The sequence below is a fragment of the Dama dama genome, chromosome 4 (genome assembly GCF_033118175.1).
Source record: "Dama dama isolate Ldn47 chromosome 4, ASM3311817v1, whole genome shotgun sequence".
NCBI classification, from domain to species: Eukaryota; Metazoa; Chordata; class Mammalia; order Artiodactyla; family Cervidae; genus Dama; species Dama dama.
The window spans coordinates 7,586,898-7,599,110 of NC_083684.1; the positions used below are offsets into that span (position 1 = coordinate 7,586,898).

The window sequence follows — 12,213 nt, forward strand, 5'->3', positions numbered from 1 at the left end:
AAGGTGCAAGGCAGGGGGACGAAAGGCCAACACAACCACACAACGTTGGAAGCCCTCGGGTGGAGGTGAGACATCTCATGTCTGCCCTCATTCCACTGGTTACAGCAGATCATGAGGCAAGTCTTTGGGACGAAGAAGTACACTCTGTCCAGAACGCACCTTGACAAGGATGGGAAGGGAAGGAAAACTGAAAAATTAATACAATCTGCTTAAGAGACAGTGGCCAGGACGTCATAGCTGTTGAAATGGGAAACAGACTGGACTTTGTATGGGAGAGGCTGGGTTGTTCACTAAACAGTTCCTCTTTTCCTCCTGGACACAAAACCAGACTACATTTCCCGGCTTCCTTTGTAGCTAGTGTCTGAATCTGGCCAGTGGAAGGTGGTGGAGATTATGAACTCTACTCCCAGGCCCAGACAATTAAACCTCCTACCCCATCCTCTGTTCTTTCCTCATCTGCTGGGTAGCATCTAGCTGAGGACCCTGAAGCCCGAGATGATAGCAGAGACACGTGGGCCCCTCAGTCACCGCTTGGAGGACAGTCACCAGGAGACACCCAGGTGAGTCTGCTTAGGGAATTGTGGGCACACTTTTATGGTGTCAAGTCACAGAGACTTGGGGATTGTTTGGTATAGCCGTTGATCTCCCTACTGTTACCTCATGTCACAGAGGCCCTTGTGTGTGACTAAGTAGAACTAAGTCAGGAAGGCCTGGGCTGAAATATCCACCCTAGCACGTTTCAGTGGGATCACCTTGAGCAAACTGCTATACCTCTCTAGACCTTAATTTTTCATCTTTAAATGGGGATTCATAACCTCAAAAGATATATTAATGACAAACTCCTTCACTAAACCAGGTGAGGTGTCTTACCAAGTCCCAGCAGGTGGCCCTGTTGGCCCAGAAGTTTACAAGAGGCTTTCAGGACGTGGGAAGTCACCACGTGGCATGTTGAGGGGTAAGTCTTCCTGGGGGCTTGCTCGGCTCGGGGCAGGGATTGGGGAGCAGGATGCCCTTCATGGGCTGGGAAAATCCACACCGCAGGAGGGGCAGGTCCTCTGCTTTGCTGGAGGTTTCTGCAGACACATTGACTAGAAAGCTGGCAGGAATGGGCAGTGACTCTCTCATCTCAGCCTGCCCCTGCCCCCGACCCCCAGGCCCCCGCAGTTCCCCCAAACCTACAAAGGCCACTTTAAACCTCAGGTGATTGCAGTACTCTCCTCACTGCGCTTTTGTGAGGATGACATGAGCTGCTATTTGTAAAGTTCATGGAGCTATGCTGTGGAGGAGTTGTTATATACATAAAATAAATAGAAAAACATGAGGCTGAAGGAGAAGGCAGGAAAGGAGGCGGAAGTGAAGGAGGGAGAGAGCAGTCAGCTGGACACCAGCAGGCCGGCCTCCAGGTAGATAGGTGGACTAGAAGGTAGGAACAGACAAGAAGAAAGGAACAGGCTCCTGAAGGAAAACTCGAGAGAGGGATCCAGTGAGAGACCAAATCCCCAAAAACAAAAGGATGGAGCACGAATTCGTGGTCTAATTACAAAGCGTGTGGCCTTCCAAACCAAGTGCCACCTTGGGGGAGACACCACATGCGCACATCCCCTGGACAGTGGCCCGCTCCAGGAAACGGCTCCGGCTGCGAGCGCACAGGTGCCCAGGGCGGCGGGTGGCCTGAGTGCACAGAAAAGCAAGCAGGTCCCAGCAAGTTCCCCTCCACCCCCAGGGCGCCCCGGCTCCATCCACAGCCTGTTCCCTGATCCTGTCCAGATCCCCAGAAAAAGCTTGGGACAAATCAGAAATGTTATTCAAATCTGTTTCCAAATGCAGACAAGCTGATAAGCTCTCTCTCAAGTTACCGCCTAATGCGATTTCAAATGGCAACCGCAGGCCTCCCGAAAGCAGCGTCTGTGAGCAAGGCCCTGGCCGCTCCCACCTCTCGGCGCTGCTGGGCTCAGCACGGAGGGCGCCGCACACAGAGCGCTCACAGGGAAGGTCGCCAATCTGTGGCTAGGAGGCACGGGGCGGGCTCCCAGGTCCTGGAGCCTGGCGGACGGGTGGGGTCCGAGCGACCCCAGCACCTGGGTAGAGAAGCCGTGTGTGCAAAGGCACCGTGGTGATGTAGCAAAAACCTCCATTAAGAAGCACAGCGGGGCTCGGTGAAGATTCGAGAGAATGACTTGCCTGCGTCCCTGGGATGCGTTGGTGGCACAATTAAGCCTAAGTTCCAGGATTTCTGACTGCCAGTTCTATGCTTTCTCACCATATCACACTTGCTCTTGATTTTATCTAAAAGATGCAAGCAATTATAAACACACAGGGAGATAGGTCCGTTTACTCTTTTTTGGGGGGGGTGGGGGCCACATCACATGGCTAGCAGAATCTTTGTTCCCTGGGCTCTGGCAGGGAAAGCAGTGAGTCCTAACCACTGGACCACCAGGGAATCCCCCACTTGCTCATTTATAAAATGGGATTGTTGCAAGGATGACAGGAAATAGTAGATCACGGTAACACACATTGTTCAGCGACTGACACAGTGTAGACACTCCGCAAATGTTAGCTGTGGTTGTAGCTGTTCAAATTTGTAATTGCTACTGTTATGTACTACTAGTAACAGTAATAATAATAAGGGGCTGAGTGACACACTCCTCCATGCGGACTTAATTCCTCAGAACCTGGATCTGTTCCTACTTCTGTCTCTGACTTCAGATGCAACTGGAGAATGCCCTCAGGATTTATTCCTCCCCAGTACTCCTAACAGAACAAACTCGAGACAACCAGAGTGCTATCTTCCAGAGAATTTGCTATGAGCCTGACATGGTGCTGGGGTTTGACATTTGTTCTTTTGAATCAACTGTGTAGTCATCAGAATACCCATTGCACAGATGAGAAAACAAAAGGTCAGAGGGTTATGCATCAGGAGAGGTGGGAGGCTAACCTGGGCCTGGAAGTCCAGGAACCAGGATCTCATATCCACTCCTGCCTTTCAGATGCTTCCAACAGTCAACAGGTAATGTCAGGCCTCCAGGGTCACAGGGGAACCCCACGGGACATACAGCCCTATCCAGGTCAGGGCTAGAGTTGGTTAGTGGGGGAAAGATCAATAGCAAGGCTGAGGAGAGAAGGACAACTTTCTGGAGCGAGGCCAGAGTGGCTGTGCAGCACACACATGGCCTCATGCAGAAACACACACAGGCATGAGCACACACAAGCACACACAGGCGTGTAAACTCAGACACACAGACATGGGCACACACAGGCGTACACACAAGAATCTGCCTGCCGTGCAGGAAACCCAGGCTTGATCCCTGGGTTGGGAAGATCCCCTGGAGAAAGAAATGCAACCCACTCCAGTATTCTTGCCTGGAGAATTCCATGGACAGAGGAGCCTGGTGGGCTACAGTCCACAGGGTCACAAAGAGTCAGACACGACTGAGTGACTAACACCCACACAAAAACAGAGATGCAGACACGCACAGGAGTCATCCCGAACCCCCGGATAAAAGCTTCAGGCGCTTGGCAGTGCCCTCCTTGGAGGGGCAGCTATGGAATTGCCCCGAGCTGACCCCCCATCGCTTGCCTCCCGCCCCAGCACTGGGCCCCAGCCTCAGACAAGGGCGGGTGCTCCCTGGGCCTGCCCAGGCCCCAGGTGCTCCCAAGACTCTACTTGAGGAGCAGCACAGGCCTGGGCCAGGCCCCAGAGACTTCGGGAGCACCTGGTGGGCGGGTGCTCCCTTCAACGAGATTCTGTCTCCTCAGCCTCTGTCCCTGCCTCGCTCTTGGAATTTCTGCAGAGTCTCACAGACAAACTCACTTCTCTCCGGCCACTAAGATGCAAGAAACAGGTGATTCCCAGTGGAGGACCGTGCTCCAGAGCCTGCACAGAGGGACAGTGCTCTGTTTCCCCCTGAAGCAGATAAGGGGGGGAAGGAGCCCCCTCTGCCCCCACCTGGGAGGGGGGTCTTCCCCTCTCAAGAGGCCCAGGGGGTCTCGGCAGGCAGAGGTGGGCCGGCACGGCCAGGCCTCCGGGCCTGGACTCCCTCTTCTTTCCTCTTCAGGGTCTGGGAGAGGTGGGGGGTCTGGGGGCCCCTTGGTTGGCACGTGAGGGTGTGAGGCCGGAGAATGTGCCCCTTTCACTCTCTGAGCCCTGTCTCCTGCGCCCCGAGGTTTAACTGCTGGGACAGCGATCACAAGTTTCACACAGTAAAGCCTCTCCTGACGATCAACACAGCATGTTGCCCTCAGCCCTCCATGTTTCTGCTCCTCACCCGCCTGTCAGCATCAGGGTGCATCCTACCTGGGGGGGACCTGGCGTCTCTTTGGGCCAGAAGGTTTCCTAGGAATAAAAAAGGGGTGGAAATGACCGCTGGGAAGTTGAAGAGCGCTCTGGATGCAGAGACATCTGTCTTTTCAACACATTATCTCTCCCTCCGGAGGGGCCTGGACTGAAAGATGGCTAGTTTCAGCCCCAGGGGGCTTTGTGAAGGCAGCGAGCTTGATATCAGCTTCTCCCCTCTCCTCAGCCTTGTGAACCCAGAACCTTAGCTGCCCTGAACACGCCAATCACTCATTCATTCAGCAAACATCCCGGAGCAGCCAGGCCTGGGAGGCGAGCACTGTGCAGGGAGTGATAAGAACCCCCGCGGAACACAGCCACCCGGGGAGACGGCATCGGAACACGATTATCCTAACACGAGCCCAAGGACTGAATCTCAGACAGTGACTTTAGGAGCATTGGTGAGTTCAAACAGGAGTTGAAGTCCATCTTCCTCTCCAGAGGACCAGGGAGACCCACGTGCCCATCCTCAGCCGCCGCTGGCCGCGCACCGCGGCCTGGGGGCAGGACAGCGGGGCTCCCGCCGGCAGGCCCGGGTTGGCCTGGGCAGCCTCATGCTTCCTGCGAACCTGGAGGCTGGCGGGCTCCAGGCCCAGCACCTCTGCAGCGGCCACGGCCTCTCTCCTTCCCTGCCCCCATCTGGAGGCCACGAGCAGCCCTGAAAGACCGTGTGGGCTTGGGAGTCAGCTAGGCCTCAGCTCAGAGCCTGCCTCGGCCACCCTGCCCCTGGAGCAGAGATCACCCCAGCAGGGAGGAAGCTGACAAGCAGCCCTGCAGGGCCCCCGGGGCCAGGGGCAAAGCAGATGTGAGGGCAGCATCCTCCCCCGGGACCGTCTGGTGCCCTCTCCACCCGCAGCATCCGGGGCAGCGTCCGGGGCTGCTGTGAAGCCCAAGGTGGGGGCGGCAGGTCTGGAGCACCAGGAGGGCTGGGCTGGGAGAGGCCTCTGGCAGCCCCTTCCAGACGGGAGCCTCTCTGCTGGGACGGCCACCTCCGGCCAAGCCTCAGCAAGGACTCAAGCTCAACAAACGCCACTGGGGATGAAGGTGGACACACCCGACTCCATTATGATATTTAACTCTGCACCCCCTTCCCTGACCAGCTCAGGGAGATCTCCACCCCGCTGCTGGCCCCCGACAGGGTCTCATGCAGACCCTAGGGCTGTCTGTCGAAGTCTGCACTTTTTCCTGGGGAAAAATGACCCTCCTAGGAAAGAGGGAGATGGAGGTCCTACAGGAACCCTGTGTAGGTGTCATCCAGGGAAGCCTAGGAAGGGCCACTGGCCCGGTCTCCTCATTGACAAGAGTCGCTTCAGGCCAGACATTGTGCCAGGCTCTGGGAATCAAGCCCCAAACTAGGCAGGTGTCCTCTGAAACTTCCATCCATGAGGTTCCCAGTGTTGTCTGGGGAGGAGGGAGGGATTTGGGTTGGAGGCTGGCTCAGGCTCCGGAGCCTGAGCACCTTGACAAAACCTCTTTGGGGAGGCCCAGGGCCGTGCCAGCCACACTCAGCTCCTCTCCAAGGCAGCTTGTGCCCAGGAACTACTGCCCTGAGACCGTCACAGCACAGGGGTCCGTGCAAGATCAGGCAGGTTGTGTGGTGAGAGAAAGTTCTGCGAAGCCCACAGGACCCCACTCCCTAGGCCCCGACACAACCCCAACGTGAAGCGCCTGCGTGCAGACCCTCTCAAGACGTGCTGTGGTGGTCCTTTCTAGACCTTGTTCTTTAAAAGAAAGGAAGGAAGGAAGGTGGGAAGGAAAGAGGGAAGGGAGGGAAGAGGGGCAGAGAACAGACGGAGGGAACCCTGAGGGGCACATGGACCGGCCTGGGTGGGCTTTGAGGGTGACAGCGATTTGTCTGTGTTTATTTCGACAGTTCCTCAGGGCTTGTAGCTGTTGTCCAAGCCCATTGGAAAGGAGTGCAAAGGCCAGGGTGTATGTTCCATAGTAGGGCTCTGGCTGGAACATACCGGGACATACACCGCCTGTCTCCATAGGCAGAGGTATTGACATCTGCTTAGTCAATCTAACTGGAAATGCAGCTGTAATCACTGTTTTGTTTTAAAGAATTGCTTTTCCTCTTCTGTTGATCTCCAGGCCTGAGGTGCTGCTGCTGTAACTGTATCAAAACCCATCGGTTCAAGCAACAAAATGCCTGGCATGTTGTCTGCCGAGAGGGCAGTGACTTACCCCCTGGGATTTTCTCTGGTCCAGGCAGTACAAGACCTTCTATTCCTTAGAGAGGATGGTTTTTAGAAACAAGGTGCTCCCATTTCTAGACCCTTGAAAACTAGGGATAGAACAGAGGCTGGTTGAAACCAAATGCCACGGTTGCCGGGAATGGCCGAGGAGACCCCTGCGGTTTGTGCTGGCCCCTCAGCGAGTGTCCAACAAAGGGAGGCCTCCCAGGGCCCAAGGTGCCACGCTGCTGGGAGCAGGTGCTCATTGCTGCCCTGGAGAGCAGGGGCGACTTGGTGATGCCCACGCACTGAGCTGCGCCTGCGTCCCCAGCTCTCAGCGAGTGTCCCCAGGTCCCGAGATTAAGGACTGGGCCACAAGCAGCTTACGGAGACGGCGATCCTGGACGCACTCACACAGGGGTGGGGGCAGACAGGCGGGAGCTGGCAGCTGTCACAAGGCGGGACCACGAACGAGCCGCGGCCACTGAGGCTGTTGGACACGGTCGGAACAGGCCCGGGGGGAGGGTGAGAGCCCCACGGCCTCCCCGCAGCGGCAGCACTACCTGCACAAGCCACCCTCGGGGGTCCAGGCCCAGGACGCAGGGGCAGCAAGCTCTCCCGTCACCAGCAAAACCACAGCGCAGCCTGAGCCCCGTGCGGGTCCCTCCCACACAGCCCTCTCTGTCTCTGGAGACGGCAGAGACCGGGAGGACAAGCAGGAGGCAGGGTGCTGCTCTTCTGAGTCTCACAGTGACTCACAGTCCTCGCACACACGGAGCTTGGGGGGAGGAAGGCACAGCTTCACATCCCTTAGAGCTGGAATCTCTCTTGGCCTGGCCCAGGCCTGGCCTCTCTGGGTTCCAGACTCCCCACGGGCAACCCCAGGCACTTTGGGCTCCAGGACATGCCCTGCACTCATCCTGAGAACCTTCCAGTCACAACACCATCTGCACACAGCAAGGAGCTCAGAGGAGAAGGCTTCCAAGCCCACCATGGGGAAAGGGCTAATAGACTGTCCTTCCATGACCCTCCCGTCCTGCAACATAAATTAAATCAGAATGCCAAAATAGAGAGTCTAAGGGTCGTGTGGTCTGAATATAGGTCCTGTTGGCTGAGGTCTGCTTTCACAGGCTGACTCAGCTCTCCTGGATTTCTGAAGCTAATTTCCTCTCACCAGCCAGCTTGTCAACCCTGTTTTCCTCCTTCTCCTCTGCCTGAAAACGACCTCTGAAAGCCTCACCCCTACCCAGGTGCCTGGGTCAGGAGCATAGCCTGGGCCAAATAGGAGCCTGCCTGCTTCCAGGGTGCTTGAGCCCCAGGAGCAAGAGGTGACTCTGGGAGCTGCCTGCTCAGAGGCGGGCCTGTCTCACCCCCGATCAGGGGTGACCTACAGTCGGTGCCGAGAATCGTGAGAGCACCCTGGTCCACTCACCCTTCCTCCCACTACGGTCACTCCTGCCTTCAGCGAGCTCCAGGGGGTGCCCTCTCAGAGCAGCCAGCCCCCCGCTTTAGGGAGCCTCTCACACATCTAACCTGTGCCTGCCGAGCTGTGAGACAGTCTCGCTCCTCTCCCACGAGCGGTGGGGCTGGACCAAAACCAGTCGTCAGCCTTCGAGTGAGAACTTCTGTTGACCCATCACACCCCCGTCAGTGCCCGACAGGACCCCTCCTCTGTGGGAATGTTGAAACAGGCGCAGCGGTTGGGTAGTGAGGATTCCCGTGTGCTAGGGGAAGATTTTATTTATGGTAGGATTATCATCACTGTCAGGTCACAGGTCAAGAGGAGGCTGGGGCAGTTAAACAGCTGGGTGAATCCCTGGCCTTGGGTGAGCACAGAGCCAGGACACAGAGTGGGCCCCTGCCTGCCTCCCTGGGCCCCTAGCCACCATGCCGCTTGCCCTGCCCCACCCTGGCCAGACACCAGCCCCCTCCAGGGGGCCCGCAGCACTGGGAATCGGGAAGGACCAACTGAATGATCCCCAAAGCCCATCAGGCCCCTCTCCCTCGCTCCCCCCACCCACACACTGGCCCCTCCAACAGACCCCGTGGAGGCCGGTGACAGATGAGGGGGACTGACCCGCAGTGACAGCCTGGGCAGCCACAGCCCTGTACTCCCCACCATCCCACGGCCGACTCCTGGAGAAGGGCATACACTCCAGTGTGGGGCACTCTCTGCGTGGATCTCACAACCTCAACCATCGAATCTAGCTCTCCCATTGTGCCAGCTTGCCCACTGCAGGCTCAGCCCACTACAGCATGCAGGAGGCCAGCAGCCTCATCCCAGCCTGGTGGATAAAGGGCAATATCACCTTCCTGCCCAGATGCACAGCCTCTACAGGCAGGTGGGCACTTTGTTGCTGCTTAGCCCCTAAGTTTTGTCCAACTTTTTGTGATCCAATGAACTATAACATGCCAGGCTCCTCTGCCCTCCACTGTCTCCCAGAGTTTGCTCAAATTCATGTCCAATGAGTTGGTGATGCCATCCAACCATCTCATCCTCAGCTGTCCCCTTCTCCTTTTGCCTTCAATCTTTCCCAACATCAGAGTCCTTTTCAGTGAGTCGGCGCTTCCCATCAGGTGGCCAAAGTATTGGAGTTTCAGCTTCAGCACCAGTCCTTCCAATGAACACCCAGGACTGATCTCCTTTAGGATGGACTGGATGGATCTCCTTGCAGTCCAAGGGACCCTCAAGAATCTTTTCCAGCACCACAATTTGAAAGCATCAATTCTTTGGTGCTCAGCCTTCTTCATGGACCAACTTTCATATCCATACATGACTACTTGAAAAACCATAACTTTGACTATATGGACCTTTGTTGGCAAAGTAATGTGTCTCTGCTTTTTAATATGCTGTCTAGGTTGGTCATAGATATTCTTCCAAGCAGCAAGCGTCTTTTAATTTCATGGCTGCAGTCTGCAGTGATTTTGGAGCTCAAGAAAATAAAATCGGTCACTGCTTCCACTTTTTCACCTTCTATTTGCCATGAATTAATGGGACTGGATGCCAGGATCTTATTTTTTTAACGCTGAGTTTCAAGCCAGCTTTCTCTCTCTCCTCTTTCACCCTCATCAAGAGGCTCTTTGGTGGCTGAGATGGTAAAGAATCTACTTGCAATGCAGGAGACCCAGGTTTCATCCCTGGGTCAGGAATATCCTCAGGAGAAGGAAATGGCAACTGACTCCAGTATTCTTGCCTGGAGAATTCCATGGACAGAGGAGCCTGGCGGGCTACAGTCAATAGGTCACCGAGAGTCGGACACAACTGAGTGACTAACACTTTCACTTCTTCACTTTTTGCCTTTACAGTGGTATCTTCTAGACATCTGGGGTTGTTGATATTTCAAATTGCTCCCAGCTTGTGATTCACCCATCTTGACATTTTGCAAAATGTACACTGCATGTAAATTAAATAAACAAGGTGACAATATACAGCTCTGACGCACTCCTTTTCCAGTTTTGAACCAGTCAGTTGTTCCATGTCCAGTTCTAACTGTTGCTTCTTAATCCTGCCTCTTTAAGAATTTTCCACAGTTTGTTGTGATCCACACAGTCAAAGGCTTTAGCCTAGTCAATGAAGCGCAGAAGTAGGTATTTTTCTGAAATTCCCTTGCTTTTCTGGAATTCCCTCCATGATCCAATGAATGTTGGCAATTTGATCTCTGGTTCCTCTGCCTTTTCTAAACCCAGCTTGAATATCTGGAAGTTCTCCATTCACATACTGCTGAAGCCTAGCCTGAAGGCTTTTGAGTAGAACCTTGCTAGCATGTAAAATGAGTGCAATTGTACAGTAGTTTGAACACTCTTTGGCATTGCCCTTCTTTGTGATTGGAATGAAAACTGACTTTTTCCTGTCCGGTGGCCACTGCCGAGTTTTCCAAATTTGCTGACATACTGAGTGCAGCACTTTAACGCCATCACTTTTTTGGAGTTTAAGTAGCTCAGCTGGAATTTCATCACCTTCACTAGCTTTGTTCATAGTAATGCTTCCTAAAAGCCACTGACCTCACACTCCAGGATGTCTGGCTCTAGGTGAGTGATCACACCACTGTGGTTGTCTGGATCATTAAGACTTTTCTTGTATAGTTCCGTGTATTCTTAGCACCTCTTCTTAATCTCTTCTGCTTCTCTTAAGTTCTTACTGTTTCTGTCCTTTTTCATGCCCATCATTACTTGAAATGTTCCCTTGATATCTCCAATTCCATTGAAGATTTGAGATCTTCAAGAAATTTGACAAAACTCGATTTCTTGAATTTTCTAGTCTTTTCCATTCTATTGTTTTCTTCTATTTCTTTGAATTGTTCATATAAGAAGGCCTTCTTATCTCTCCTTGCTATTCTCTGGGACTCTGGCTTCAGCTGGATATATCTCCCTTTCTCCCTTGCCTTTCTCTTCTCTTCTTTCCTCAGCTATTTGTAAATCCTCCTCAAAAAAACCACTGTGCCTTCTTGCATTTCTTCTTCTTTGGGATGGTTTTGGTCACTGCCTCCTGTACAGTGTTATGAACTTCTGCCCATATTTCTTCAGGCACTCTGTCTACTAGAAGTAATCCCTTGAATCTTAGTTTAAGCTTGAATTTTGCTAGAAGGAGCTGATGATCTGAGCCAGAGTCAGCTCCAGGTCTTTTTTGGCTAACTATGTAGAGCTTCTCCATCTTCAGATCCCCTTCATGGATCACAACCTTATTGTGGCAAAGGGGCTTGCATAACTAATGAAGCTATGAGCCATGCCGTGCAGGGTCATCCAAGACGGATGGGTCATAGTGAAGCGTTCTGACAAAATATGGTCCACTGGAGGAGGGAATGGCAATTCCCTCCAGCATTCTTGCCTGGAGAACCTCATGAATAGTATGAAAAGGCAAAAAGATATGACACTGGAAGATGAGTCTCTCAGGTCAGAAGGTGTCCAATATGCTACTGGGGAAGAGCAGAGAGTAATTACTAAAAGCTTCAAGAATGAATTGGCCAAAGTGGAAACAGTCAGCTGTGGATGTGTCTGGTGGCGAAAATTAAGTCCGATGTTGTAAAGAACAATATTGCACAGGAACCTGGAATGTTAGGTCCATGAATCAAGGCAAACAGGATGCGGTCAAGCAGGAGATGACAAGACTGAACATTGACATCTTAGGAATCAGTGAACTAAAATGGACAGGAATGAGTGAATTTAATTCAGATGACCACTCTGTCGGGCCTCCTGGTGGTTCAGCAGTAAAGAATCTGCCTGCAGTGCGGGAGACACAAGCTTGATCCCTGGGTCAGGAAGGTGCCCAGCAGGAGGGCCTGGCAGCCCACTCCTCTGGGCAAGAATCCCATGGGAGAAATGGAGCAGCCCTCAGAGTCAACAACAGAGTCTTTTTTTTTTTTTTTTTTACTATTTATATTCTCTTCTTTTTTTCATTTATTTTTATTAGTTGAAGGCTAATTATTTTACAATATTGTAGTGGTTTCTGCCATACATTGACATGAATCAGCCATGGATTTAACAACAGAGTCTTAAACGTAGCACTTGGTGCAACCTCAAAAACGACAGATTGATTTCAGTTAGTTTCCAAGGCAAGCCATTCAACATCACAGTAATCCAAGTCTGTGCCCCAACCACTGATGCCGAAGAAGCTGAAGTTGACCAGTTCTATGAAGATCTACAACAAACATCTTCTAGAACTAACACCAAAGAAAGATTTCCTTTTCATTATAGGGGATTAGAATG

At 53.1% G+C, this 12,213-nt stretch overlaps 1 long non-coding RNA gene across 1 annotated transcript; it reads left to right on the top strand.

The window, feature by feature from the left end:
* Positions 1–392: 392 nt before the first annotated feature.
* LOC133049815 (uncharacterized) lies at positions 393–7,525 on the top strand. Its single transcript, XR_009691485.1, has 5 exons — positions 393–560; positions 857–955; positions 4,521–4,734; positions 6,207–6,333; positions 6,428–7,525. It is a non-coding gene; the product is annotated as an uncharacterized LOC133049815 (long non-coding RNA).
* Positions 7,526–12,213: the final 4,688 nt, after the last annotated feature.